Source organism: Vidua macroura, chromosome 3 (assembly GCF_024509145.1).
Source record: "Vidua macroura isolate BioBank_ID:100142 chromosome 3, ASM2450914v1, whole genome shotgun sequence".
In the NCBI taxonomy this organism is placed as follows: Eukaryota; Metazoa; Chordata; class Aves; order Passeriformes; family Viduidae; genus Vidua; species Vidua macroura.
The window spans coordinates 31,564,623-31,578,253 of NC_071573.1; positions in this window are offsets into that span (position 1 = coordinate 31,564,623).

Consider the following 13,631-nt stretch of genomic DNA (forward strand, 5'->3'; position numbering starts at 1 on the left):
AAGAGAATGGAAAAAAAAGCACTTCAAGCTTCTCATTTTAATCTATTCGGTTTCTTTCATTACTTGTTTGCATATTTCTTCCCACCTCTCATTTTCCCATTACAAAGCAGCCAAACTTGCTGAACATATCCACTAGCAGCACAGGAGCAGAGCTGAGCTTTGATGTTGTGCTCTGGATATGTATAGCTTCATGTGAGGAGCAAAACAAACCCTCAGCCATTCCTGCTCCCTAAATTTCATGCTCAGGGTGTGAGTGCTGGGCTGCATGGCACAGCAGGGGCACAGGGAGGGAAGAAGGAGCACTGTGCCCTTCCCAGAGCAGCATTATTGCAGTGACACCACAACCATACAGACCAGTTTCCAACCTGAAGCATTAAGGGCCTTAGATTTGGGACCATTCTCACAAATTAGAGATTTTAATTTTTTTTTTTTTCAAATGCAGGCTGTTACCTCTCAGTAGAAATAGCTTTTAGAGACGTTGTCAAAGAAACCACAGACACCAAAATCATGATGAGTTGCCTCTGGTCTTCACCTTGTGGTCTCAAGGGGTGGTTTCCTGCAAGACCATACAGATGGGGGGAAAATTGGACAAGGCAGAGTGGAGAAACTCTATAATGAATTAGACATCTTTTGCACAAAACACAGCTACTTTATTTACAGCTGTGGTACCCTTGCAGTCTAGTCTATGCAGTCTAATCTAGGCTGCATTTGCTCTCTGATACACAGAACAAAATAATTTTAAAATAGCAGGGGTAAAATTAACAAATACACAGATCAATTAGGAAGAATCTGGTTTTGGTGAAAGAATAAGATCTCCACCTAAATTGGTGGAAGCTGGAGTACTGTGCTGGTAAGAAACATGGGAGCATTATCCATATCTGACAAGCCATTGAGGCTGTGGGCTACCCCATGCCTCACTGGTATTACTATAATTCCATGTTCCTTTGGAATACATATTTCAGCTGCTGTAGTTTGTGTGTGATTGTCACTGGGCAGATCCCAACAGCCCCCTCACCTGCCTACTTTATGTGCCTACACTGAGGGCCTGCCTTGGTGACTTGGTGACATTGGCTGCTGCAGGCTGGCAGCTTGTTTTAGGGATGAACTGCCCATGCAATGCTCACAGCATGGAAGGAAAAGGCACACACAAGTTATTCTGGTTTCTTCCCTCTCCTTCATTCAAAGTCGCGCCTCTCAGCTGTCCCCTGCAGGACCAGGTTGTTACAGGGTTTTTGGCTCTGAGCTGGCACTCACTGGGGTTTACAGGAGGATCCATCTTCCTGCTGCCACAGCCAGCTCTTCCTCTCCTGTGCTTTCTGAGGCCCCTTGGAAAAGCTTTCACTGAGACAGAAGAAAGAAGTGCAGCTCTTATACCACAGTTTACTTGTCCTGATAGCTGGACAGCCCCAGGAATTGTTGGGACCTAAAAAAAAAAAAAAAAAAAAAAAAAAAAAAAAAAAAAAAAAAAAAGTTTTGTTTCACTAGCTTGATAAATTAGTTTTTTCCAGGAAACAAAGTTTCCTCTACATTTTATCTACTGAAATTGTAGCAGCAAATTCCATCTGGAACAGCTTAGGTGGCTGTTGCAACTCTCCCTTCTAAGAGCTTTCATTATTACTAAAGCTTGTAGGGGATATTTATCACTGAATAAAACCACCCACTTCAGTGATTGCAGAACCAGAATTGGGTGACTTTATGACGTGATTTCTGAACCTGCATCTACTTCTCTCTCAATATATGTATTTCTTTTATCTCTTCTTTGAGGAAGCCATCTGAAAGCCACCTAAATTGCAACTTGAGGCAGACAAAGGTAAACCTATTTTCCCACATTCTACCTGAAAAATAGGATTTATTTGTTGTGTACATCTAACAAGCTGATGACACAGCACTGGTATGAGTTGAGAAATGTTGCCCTGTGCCAGTGCTATTAATATATTATTAACTGAAGGACACCTCTCAGTATTAAAATGGCCACACAGTTTGCTCTTTTCAAGTGCCCACCTGGGGAATAGAGATATTCTCCAAGTGCTTTTGTGTCCAACACCAACACTCTGCAACAGCCTCCAGGCCCCACAAAGCAGCAGGTTGGCCAAGGCTGTGCAAGTGAGTTCCCTTCACTCTTGGATTTACTCCCCTCATTAAAAATCCATCTGAATCAGCAGTTCACATGTGTGTGCATGAAGCCAGCCTGTAAAGATCAGGGCTGTGGGCAGCCCTCTCTGATGGAGGACCACACAGTACCGAGAGAGCTCAAAGTAAATTACACTTTTCTCAGCAGAGCCCACGTCCACAGCAACCTCACACACAAAACCAGAGAGAATAACACTCTCAGAGCATGAGAGACCATTTACCAGACCTTGCCTTGCATGTTGGAGCACGAAGCATGAACATGTGGTTTCTGGCTTGACAGACTGCAATTAGACCAGGGGAAAGTCAAGCAATCAGTGCAGGCTGCAACCTCTCACACTTGGTGTGTGTTAAACACATCGCAATTATCGTGCTAATTATCTGTGAGGAAAACTGCTGCAAGGCGTCCAGCCCTGCCTTCTCCTGGGAAGGGGAGAAAGTACTTGCTAGATACAAGGTATTCTCACAGAGTTCAACTTTTTTTCCTGTTTTCAGTGGAAGTCACTGCTTCGTAGAGGTAGGACGGAACAAAAGGCTTGAATTTCTTCATTTTCCTCTGTTTTCCTCAATCACTGGCAGATCACCGAGGGCTCATTGGCTGAGAATGGCAGCACTTCCTTGCAAAGCAGTTTGACCTGGCTGCCACCAAGGCATGGCCTGGGGTACACTCCCTACAGTGGTTCCAATACACCCCTGGGCTCGAGTCCAAAGCCAGGAGCCTGTGAGAGAATGTGTGTGTGTGTGGTGTGTTTGGGAGCCAGGGCTTGTGCTGTCTTCCCCAGCACACAGCTGTGACCTCGTCCTGGCCTGCTTTAGATGTTGTTCTTGGGCTTATGCCCCGCTTAGCCAAGCAAAACCGAGTCCGATTTATGAGGTGTTGGTCTTTAACAGGCTTTGAAAAAAAAAATACCAAGGCTGAGACACTTCTCATCCCTACTCCTTCTCCCTTCCCACCCTTGTTTGTGGGAAATAACTTATAGTATAAAATCTTGCCCTGATGCTTCTTCCATGGTCTGTTCCTTCCCCACCTGTACTTGATGCTGCTTAGAGGCCTCCAAGAGCAAAGCCTGCATTTGCTGTGCCACAACACTGCTGTGTTATTTACTATATTGTAAACATGGTTTTAATGACCTGGAACGCAGGAATATTTCTCTACCACCTTACAAGAGTCATTTCAGTCTGTGGAGATAAAAGGTACCAGTTTTTATCTGGGATTTCAGCATTGTGAGGTTCACAGTTTGCTCATAGGCTAATGCACACGTGAAGATGCTGAGCAGCACAAAAAGAATTGGTCTTGTGCTTCCTGGATCCACCCTCAGTTTCCACATAGTGCCGAAAGCAGGGAAGGCTGCTTTGGCTGACAAATTGGAGAAACTTAGTGAGCACGCTCTTTGATCAGGAAACAGCATCCAGGTCAGAACAGCATGCTTTGAACAAGCAGATGAATTTTTATCTGGAAAGAGTGCATGAAAACACTTTGATGACCCAGAGGGAACAGATCTCAGCAGAAGCTGTGGGTGCCACACAAATCAAAAGGTACAGCATAAACACACAAGAACCTGCTCCTTTTGAAAGCCCAGGAGACTCCAAGGGAATCAGTTGTTGTGAACCCGATGCAAAGCCCCGCCGGCACCATCGCTGCCCCCACAAGGAGCTCCCGACACCGCTGTGACCTACATTGCTCTTCCCAGCCGTGCTCCAGCTCCCAGCGCGTTCTGCTGGGTGAGCGCGCAGCACCGACAGCCAACACAGCATCATTAGTGGCTCTGGCAGCCCACGGAGCAATAATTGCAGGCATTATGAGGCAGCCACAGCGATGACAGGCTCAGAGGACAGTGCCATAATCAAGGGAATGTATAGATAAGAACAATAATAGCATACAGGAACTCGGAGGAGCATAACAAGAGGGTTATTGAAATGTGCTTCGAGGAGTAGAAAGATCAACTCAGATAGGAGGGAATCAAACTGGCATTTATTTTAATTTGAGTTCAATCTCAGCTATAAGCTGTACATTCAGGGCTAGCTCCAATTCAGACTACCAACAGACACACACCTCACTGCTTCACGTATGGAATTGAGCTAGATCACTTCATACCTCAGCTGCACTAGAAATATTTTAAAATGTGGATTTATACAAAGTTCTGAAAATATTCAAGAGTAAATTTTTCTCTAGAAGGTTTTTGTGTTGCTAGGCAAAAATGCAGGAATCATTCTGATTAAACCTTAGACTCAGGGGAGAGAATCATGATTTAAATTTTGATTATTGAAATGTATATTTTGTAAGAGATTTTTAAAGCATTGACAGTATTCAGAAAATCAAAAGTTTTAACATACAGGAAGCTACACATGCAAAAGCAGTAACATCCCTTTAATATTATACCTGTGGCCTCATCAGCTGCACTTGGTAGCAACTTGTGCATATTTTGATTTTAGGGTGAGATACAGCATTTTACGCTAAGCCCCAAAGCTTGCCAGGTTTTATTGTATCCCATTTACAGTGGGATACTTCTAGACAAACATGCAGCAGAGCAGCATCACTTCTAGAAGAACCTGCCTTAGAAAAAAGGAACAGAGACTAGTTCCTGTGATTTTCTGGATGCAGGTACACCTCTAGTATGGTCATTTACTGCTTACTTTCCTCCCCTTCCCCAAAATAAACAGCACGCACGTCAATGTCACGTATTCAAATTTATATAATTCGAATAACCAGGGCAGGACCTTCCCAGAAACAGTACCCAAAGCACAGCTAACCTGAGGTACTGGCACCAGCTGTACCTCCAGGACTCCCCATCCATTTCTCCCCCTGGGTTGCCGGGCTGCGGGAATTCTGAGCCTCTTCCCCAGCACTCGGATTAGTAAGGAGGGCTTTACTACTGAAAAGCCAAAGAGACGGCGAGTATGGAAACCGCGGCAGAGGTTCAGCGAGAGTTCAGGGCGGAAGTTTGCAGGAGGGGCCGGGCAGAAGCGGCTCAGCCCCGCTCGGCGGGAAATGAGCTCGGGGCCGCTGTGCCGAGCGGCCGCGCACGCCCGGCCCCGCGGCGGAGCTTCCAACTCCATTCGGCCCTTGCTGGCCCCCGGGACAAGCTGGTGGCACCTGAGAGGTGTGGAGCAAGCGGCCAGGGGCTTTGCTCGGGTTTTTATTGGATTGTTTTGGTGCTGTGGCCGATGACAGCGCCGGTCCCTGCGCCTCCGATGGTTTCCTGTGCGCTGCCGCAGCCCGCTGCTTTCGCTCTGGTCGTGCTCACCCTGCAGCGAGGGGCTTTCCAAACAAAAGCACGTTTCAGTAATCTGTCGGGAATCAGCCTCCCAGATGGCAGGGCAAGAGTTTTTAAAAACGAATATATTGGATTATTTAGGTCAGCGTTAAGCTGCTTTATGCCTTTTGTTCTTCTGTTCCCGAACAGATCCTGTTGTAGTGTTCCCAAAGTGTAATATACTGTATCAGAGCATCGGTCCTGTTGAGTTGCCTTAATGAAAACCTCAGACATTGCTCAGACAAAAATTGCTCTCTATTAAAATAATCGGAGTTGTGCTGGGTTTATGCTGTTGCACCTCTGAAACATAACACCAAAAACAATTTGGTTTGCAGAGCACAGTAGGCTTCATAAAGGTCCAGCAGTGCTTTGCTGTGTCATTTCTCTCTTGTTTCTTGCTATAGAGGATAAGTTACATGTACAAATGACTCTTGAAACTCTGCAGAAAAAAAGGTAAATGGTATTGTTATGCAGTACAGCAGTAGGTTCATCTAGCTAATTTTGTGTTTCGCTATATAATTATAAAACATAGGTAGATATCTTCTATAGAGATCTGAAACGCTGAACCCAAAGAGCATTTGTGCAGGTCTACTATGCCAAGTGAAATTTTTCCCAGGGGAAAAATGTATTATTTCAGATTATTGCTTCCCTTCCCCCCCACCTATTTTTGTAATTATGTATATACTACTATAATAATTACTCATTATTTAAAGTACATTTAATGCCGTTTTAGATAAAATATGCAGCTTGAAACCAAACATATAATTTGGGTCTTCAAAGACAGCAGTACCAGACTGCTACTTTGAATTATACAGTAAAATGAGCTACAATGATTTTTAAGTTTTTATTACAATTGTTTCTCATTTACCGGTGATTTTGCACGTGAAGAGGTGTGTTAACCAAACTGAATGCAGCAAATGCATCTTTTTACATCATCTGGAGAACAGTGAGTCCCTTCTGCTTTAAAAGCAGTCGGTGTGCTCTTTCACATGACGTGTGAGATTCAGTTGACTCCATATCTTTTCTAGTGGGGAGCCTTGGGGGTGAATAAAGCAATAATAACTTCTTTAGTTCAAATCACTGAATATTTGTCTCTGAAGTGACTTCTTTCAGCACTTAAAACAAGGTCTGTCCCTAGTGGTGAAGGACAACTCCCTAAGCTTGCACGGTGTTTGATGGGTTTTCACAGCAATCTCAATTCGAGTGTGATTTGCATGGCATCCGTTCTCTCTTCCACGCATCTGCGTCAGCGACTCAAGGTGACCTCAGAGGGGCTGCACACATCTGGATGGATGCCAGGGAAACACTCACACAGCTGCAGACGTGCTCAGGACCCTTCAGTCCCTTCTCTTGCTCACATTGCTCTTGTCCTGGGACATATTCCCTCCTTGGACAGTATCCCAGTGAGAAACATTGAAATTAACCAGCCTGACTAGGGAAACACATCTGCCATTTTTCATTTATGACAGACATCAAGGAAAAGTGACTTCGGCTGGGCTGAGATGTTCTAGGATTGACATTGATTCAAGGAAAGCAAATCCGTAAAGTAAATAAGAATCAGTGGGTTTTGTTCCATGGTATTTAAAGCAAAGAATCAAACTCGTAAAGTGGATTGCAGGGAAATTCCAGCTGGAACAAACCCAGGCCTCATCTAACTTTCCTCTCAAAACAAGGTCAGCTGTAGGGTCAGGCCTGCTCCCTCAGAGCTTTAACTGTCCTTGATATAGCATTTTAAATAGGTCAGCAGAACATTCCTTAGTGCCTGTACTAACACCCAGCAGTCCCACCCTGCATCACATCACTGCAAACGCTGCAGTTGTTAACCTTGCCAGCAGATGCCACTGCAGGAAATCTGTTATGAAATAGACAAAACAGTCAAGATTAGGACTTCTTGTTACTTGGTACATCACGGTACCTACCCCACAGCTTTCCACAATTGCTTACATCCAAAGCTGGCGATTGGAAAAAAAACACCTGTATCACTGTCCCCCCTCTTGGGGAACTGAGTTCTCTTGGGGTTGGTGCAGAAACCACAGCATGGCAAAGAGTGAAGGTACAGCAGAAAGACTGGACATGACAGATGCTGGTCACTGCATTCAACCCCCTCTGGCAGATGCCAGGTGGACAATGAGGGACACGACAGAAACCTCGAGAAACAGCCACACTTGGAGCATCCTGCCTACAGTTTGTGCTGCCCGAATCCTCGGAGACCTGCTGGTGCTCAGGCAGCCTGAAGTATCACAGAACCATGGAATAAGCTGAGCTGGAAGGCATCCATCAGGATCACTGAGTCCAGGTCCTGGTCCAGCCCAGGACATCCCAAGAATCCCACCCTGTCTCTCAGCTCCTTCCATAAGGAAGGGGCTAGGAAAGGGCTTGGGTTTTTTGTTAGTTTCTTTCTGAAGTTTCACTGTGAACTGTTGGTTCTTGATACAAGAAACCTGGCCAGGCACATGTATGGAAATCTAGCAATCAGCAGGCACCAGCAGCCACTTCTGGGGAAGATCAGGCTCCACCTCTGCTGGAGCATTTTCCTGCTGAAGCTCTGTCTTTGGCCATCCTGACACTGCTCAGAGCAGGAAAGAGCAGTGCTGTTGCCAGTAAACTGTCCAGACAATGCACATCTGTCCCTGAAGAGGTTGTGGGAAAGTGGTGGAAGAACCCATCTGCTTTTCTTGGCCTACATTCGCTGGAGACAGACACTCAGTGACAGGAGCAGCCCAGCTGCTGGAACACTCCTGCCTGCTGCCAGCTCAGCAGCCTGAGAAGCCTTGATAAGGCTTAAAACACCATGTGGGGCTTGGCAGTGGTGGCCTGTGACTTATCCAGGCAGCAGCTCACTCCAGCAGCCAGGCAGGAATCACCACACCCCAGCCTCCCCCAGCTGCAGCAGCACCTTGGCTTTGTTTTTAAATGTAACTCGTGGGTGCAGAGGCAGTGGGGGGAGATCAGGTGTGGTGGGTCATGTGCTGTAATAAAGGCTGGTTGACATGGAGGTGGACCTGCAAATTGCAGAGCAATGACTGAGGGATCACTGCTTCTGAGGAGAGAGGTGGTGAGCACAGGAAGATGAGAAAACCCACCTTAAAATGGGGAATAGGAACAAGACAGACCCTTAAACAACGAGGTGTCCACAGAGTTCCTGGACATCCTCTGGACTGAGGGAGCCTACCAGCTTCTGAAAGCTGTGGAGAAGGACGTGGGAGAGAAGCACTCACTTCCCAGCAGAAGATTCTACCCCAGGCTCCTGGATTTTTCAGAAGGGAATTTCTTTGCAGGTGCATCCACAGGAGTCCACTCCTTGTGTAATGAGCCTCTTCTCCTTCATAATCTCACTGATCTCAAGTTAAATTATTAAAACCTCCTTACAATAGCACCCAGACCACCCACTGCCAGCACAGCAGTCAGGGAACTGGAACAAATCCCTTGACATCAAAAAAGAGTCCAAAGGCTCTTCTTGAGCAAATAAGGTCCCTTATTGTCAAGCTACAGTCTGAGAGGGATGGAGCCTTCATCCTCTGGAGATGCTGTTTCTCCCCAGTGCTTTGTCTAGGCTGGGCAGTTTAGAGTTGGAGACCTAACCAAGCAAGGAAAGCTCTGAGATGGTGCAAGTCCCTCCTGGAGCTGTAGGTTTCCTTTAGGGCTACCAGCATGGCCCTAGGCATCTATAGCTCGTGACTTCTTCATGTTCCCAAGATGCTTTCTTCCAGTCACAGGAAAAGAGGATGGCCCCTCTCCCTCAGCACCACTCCTGAGTTACTCCTCCATCTCTCCATGGTCAGAGCAGACTTTTAGGCAGATGAAGATGGCATCTGTCCTGCAGCAAGGTGTAACCCCCCAGCACACCCCACTGCATAGCAGCACCAACATTCACCCAACGAATAATATTTCCTGTCAGCAACAACTCTCACTTTACCAACTCCCCAAAGCCTTTTTGCCCTACCAGCTCAAACTCCGCTTGCCATGGGATGGTACCACCTGTACATCTCTATTCTGAATACATGGGTAGGGTTAGGAGCTCACAAAACAATTTTCTGCTAACTTTTAATTAACTGTGTGTTTGTGGCACACAAAGATGTTGCCTCGTGGCAGGAAATAACTCAAACCACAGAAACATTTCCTTTTCTTTCTTTTTCTCTTGAAATTTTAGCAGCAGGTTTTGGGGTCAGCCCCTCAGAAATGTAGAAGTATCACTCTCAGGTTTGTGCTAGAAGGTAAAATGCATATTTTTTACTGGGTGATTTGAAAGATGGTTATTTTTGCTCTTCAGAAAATTCTACCTGCATGTAACAGCAACAGCTGAGGTCAAGAGCCACTCAGTCACTGGAGTAAAACAAAAGAAACAGAGGAATCACTTAATAAAGTCCCTTAGAAGAATGAATGCACTTGAGCAAAACCATCACTAAAGTGCATCAACTGTGTATTTGGCAGAACTGAGGCAGCAGATGCAGCTTTTTCTTTCCCCCCCCCCAACAACTATTGGTGTTTGATGGTGTTCTACCATCGTTCTTTTGGAACATGACACAGTATCTGTGCATGCTCAGTATAAATTTTGGTCCACAGGCAAAGCAGACTAAACACACAGAGTACATCTGGCTGCCCACAGACACAGAGTACTCTCATTTGCATCTTTTTTTTTTTGCACTTGAAAGAAGTGGAAATTGTGGAAATTGTGGGCTTAAGTAAGAGTTCAGATTTATGGATGAAAATACTATCAAGAATTAAATTGCTTTGCTAGACTAAGAAAATAACAGATGCTGATGCAAGGAGTGTAAATACTACAAGTTTCTTGTGATATTCCCTATGTGGTTTGCTGGGAATATTTAACCTGAGTATGGAAAATTCCTTTTAAATTGTAGTCCTCACACAAGCAAAGCTTTGGTTTTGAGTGAGAACAAAAGAATCAGATTATCTAATCAAAATCTCTCTATTGCCACAATCTACTTTCTGTTCTTGCATGGATTTTCTTTGGACAAATGTTTCTGTGGAGAAATGTGGATATGGATGGATCATGCAGGGAAACTCCACTCATTTCCACTCTTTTCTATGAAAAGCACACCATAAGACAGAGAGGCTGGGAAGCTACAGTGATATTAATAATTTCTTGTAAGAAAAAGAAAAAAAAAGAATGACATTTTCCTTATTCCTGTCTTGGTCCAATACTGTCAGTGATCCTTTTGTCTCTGTATCCCACACAGACTGCCATCTCATCAATCCCATTATATCCTGAGATCTTGGAAAGATCTTTATCAGTTTTTCATTTTAAACAGAATCTTGTGTGTTTGGGAACAGGGATCATGCACAGAACATTTTCTCCTAATGGGCCCATTGTATTTTTCCTGAAGCTGGTAGAGTGTAATCACACACACATTACAATTTATTCCTTGGTTCCCACAGACCTTATTTTTCTTCTTCATCAGCTCCAGCTATTTTACACCTTTCCCATGACACAGCACAATACTGGGCATTGCATCTAGAGGGGAACCACCCTGCCATTTACTGCTGCCTTTGCTGGGGGATTTCCCAGCAACAATTAACTTCTCAATACACAATCGTCTGAACAACACTCCAGCCTGAGCATTCCTGAGGAGTATTCTGTAGGATTTTATTTTTAAATTGTATCTTTGGTACTGAAGTACTTGGGTGTTTGTGCTGCTGTGCCCTGAGGTTTGCCAGGTATTTTTCCTGCTTGTCCAATGGCAAAGAACATTATGCCAAGCAGCACAGTCCACATCACCTGCCCCCTCCCCTCCATAGCTCCAGACAGATTATTTTGCTATTCATTCCGGCATCATTGTTTTTGGAAAACAACTGAAGAAGATCCCGTTGTGGTGGGAAGAGAATGAGCACACCACTAACACAGGATTGCTTGTAAAGCCCCAGTAAACTCTCAGGGAGGAACAGGTCTTCTGGAGCCTAAACCTAATTACTCATGGCCAATAACCCAAATCACCTTGGCCAAGTGTCATGGTTTAACCTCAGCAGTCAACCAAGAACACACAGCTGCTTCCTCATTCATCCCCTTGTGGGATGAGGAGGAGAATCAGGAAAAAAAATGTAAAAACCCCAAACTCACGGGCTGATATAAGAAAAATTTAATAATTGACAGTACTACTACTACTAATGGGGAGAGAAATAAACCCCAAGGGAAACAAGGGAGGCACAACACAGCTCAGCCTCTGCCATGAGCTGACAAAAACCTTCTCAACAGGAAAGTGAGAGGATGATGAGGGAGAAGATTTAGGAAGCCTGGAGGAAAAACATGGATCTATATCCATGTGTCTACCTTTAAAGATGAATTTAAGGTTTAAAAAGACCATGAACAGTCTGAACAGTCACCCCCTGCCTCTTCTGAAGCTGTTTTAAGACTAAAATCACCTTGGAGATTGTTTTCCAGATTTGGAAGGAAACAGTTCCATTAACAGTTCAGTGATGCTTCAGCTGCTCCAAAGGGTATTTTCAAGAGGAAGAACTGAAATTAACTGGAACATGAAACCTATATGAAGTTCACAAAATAGAAAAAGACTGTTTCTAAGTCACAGTTTGCAATACAGAATCTCAGTCTGGCTGTGATGCATCTGTGCAGCACTTCAGTGAAATTATCCTCTGGGAGCATTAGCCTTGGCAAACGACACTAAAAATCCCCTTTGAGAAAAGTTTGTAATAGGAGCATTTTTATTTTCATTCCCTTGAAAGCAGACCTGTAGCCTTTATAAAAAATTCTAGTGAGGACCCTCTCCCTAAAATGGAGTCTCCCTCACCTGTTGTAAATTCAGTGCTACTGAATTCAGTGGCAGAGCTCCAAATTCCCTCAAGGCCTGCAACAGCTGCATCCCCCTGCAATGCCAGCTCCAAACTGCCCTAGCTGGAGATGCCATCCAGCTCCTTGCTCAAAATGGAGCCCTGACTTGTCAGTAATTGCTGTTTATTTATCCAGTATCTCTACCTCAGCTATTCCAGCTATTCAGCAGATTACCAGTAAAAATTAAAAAAAAAAAAGGTGACATTTCCTGCAATTCACGTTATATTTTATTTGCTTAAAATATTTTTCATAGATGCATAAAAATGCTGGGCAGTATTTACTAGATTGTAGTAACAACAAGACAATTACATCTGATGGCTGGGAACATTTCAGACTAAAAAAGGCCAAACTAGTATTGACTTCAGAGAAGCTGAGAATACTCAGGGCTTGAACATGTGCGAAGTTTTTCTTCCTGATAGCTGAGAGTTACACAGGGAAACTTCATGATTTGGAACCAGCAAACCAAGCACAAACCCTTTTGCCTTTAGAGTAACATAGAAAGTAAATTTGGTCTTTTTATTGACTTATTTGTTCTAAAGATTGCAGGCTGACACTGAGGAAGAGCAATGACTTCATGGCCATGAAGGTGTCCTTCAGCAGATACATAAAATGTAATTATTGCACAGTGAAAAAGCCCAGATTTCCTGGTGGTGCTCAGGGCTTCAGGGCCAGGCTGTGCTGGATCCTGCAGTGCTCAGCCCCCAAGCTATGCCCCTGCCAGGCTCTGCCTCCAGCCCTGAACTCATCTCCCTTTATGCTAGTCAAGTATGTAAAAGGCATCACTATGGTTATGTAGTTCACCTCTAATGAAAAAATAAAGGCATAAAAGTGAAAAGTTAATGCAGTGAGAAATTGCAGTAATTTTGAAGTGCTCGTTCCCCTTCTCTTATTCCCCTCTGGCTTTCCTCACACACAATGCTTGGGAACACACAAAACTCAGATGCCCAAATCAACATTAATTGTTTTGACCATGCTAAGTGGGCCGCCATATTTGAAGCCTGTTGCAACTCTATTCCTTCATTTTCAAGGAAGGAATTTGTATTTTTGGCTGTCAGAACCCCTCTCTTCTGGAGTCCTCTCATTTGCCTACCACTGCTGTGGACTTGTGACTTCTCTGCCTATTTACCCTGAGGGTGCAGTACCCCAATTCCATCCCTAAGATAACCAATAAATTGCAGAACTGCCACGTTTTCAGCTTGCAAGTTCTTTTGTAAAAGTCCTCAAAGAGTGCTTTTATTTTATTTTATTTTATTTTTTTAAAGTGATTTATTTAAAGAGTATGTGAAAGCTGTCACTGGTATGCAGTGTGCTCCTCTTCCTTGTACTTTGAGATCTGTGTGGCCTTGTGAGGATTTGGTGTAAGTTTGCCACCACAGCTTCACAAAAGTTCTCCTGACTCCAGAGTATCTGAGAAGAGCTTTTAAATCTCTGAAGGATTTTGTTTCCCC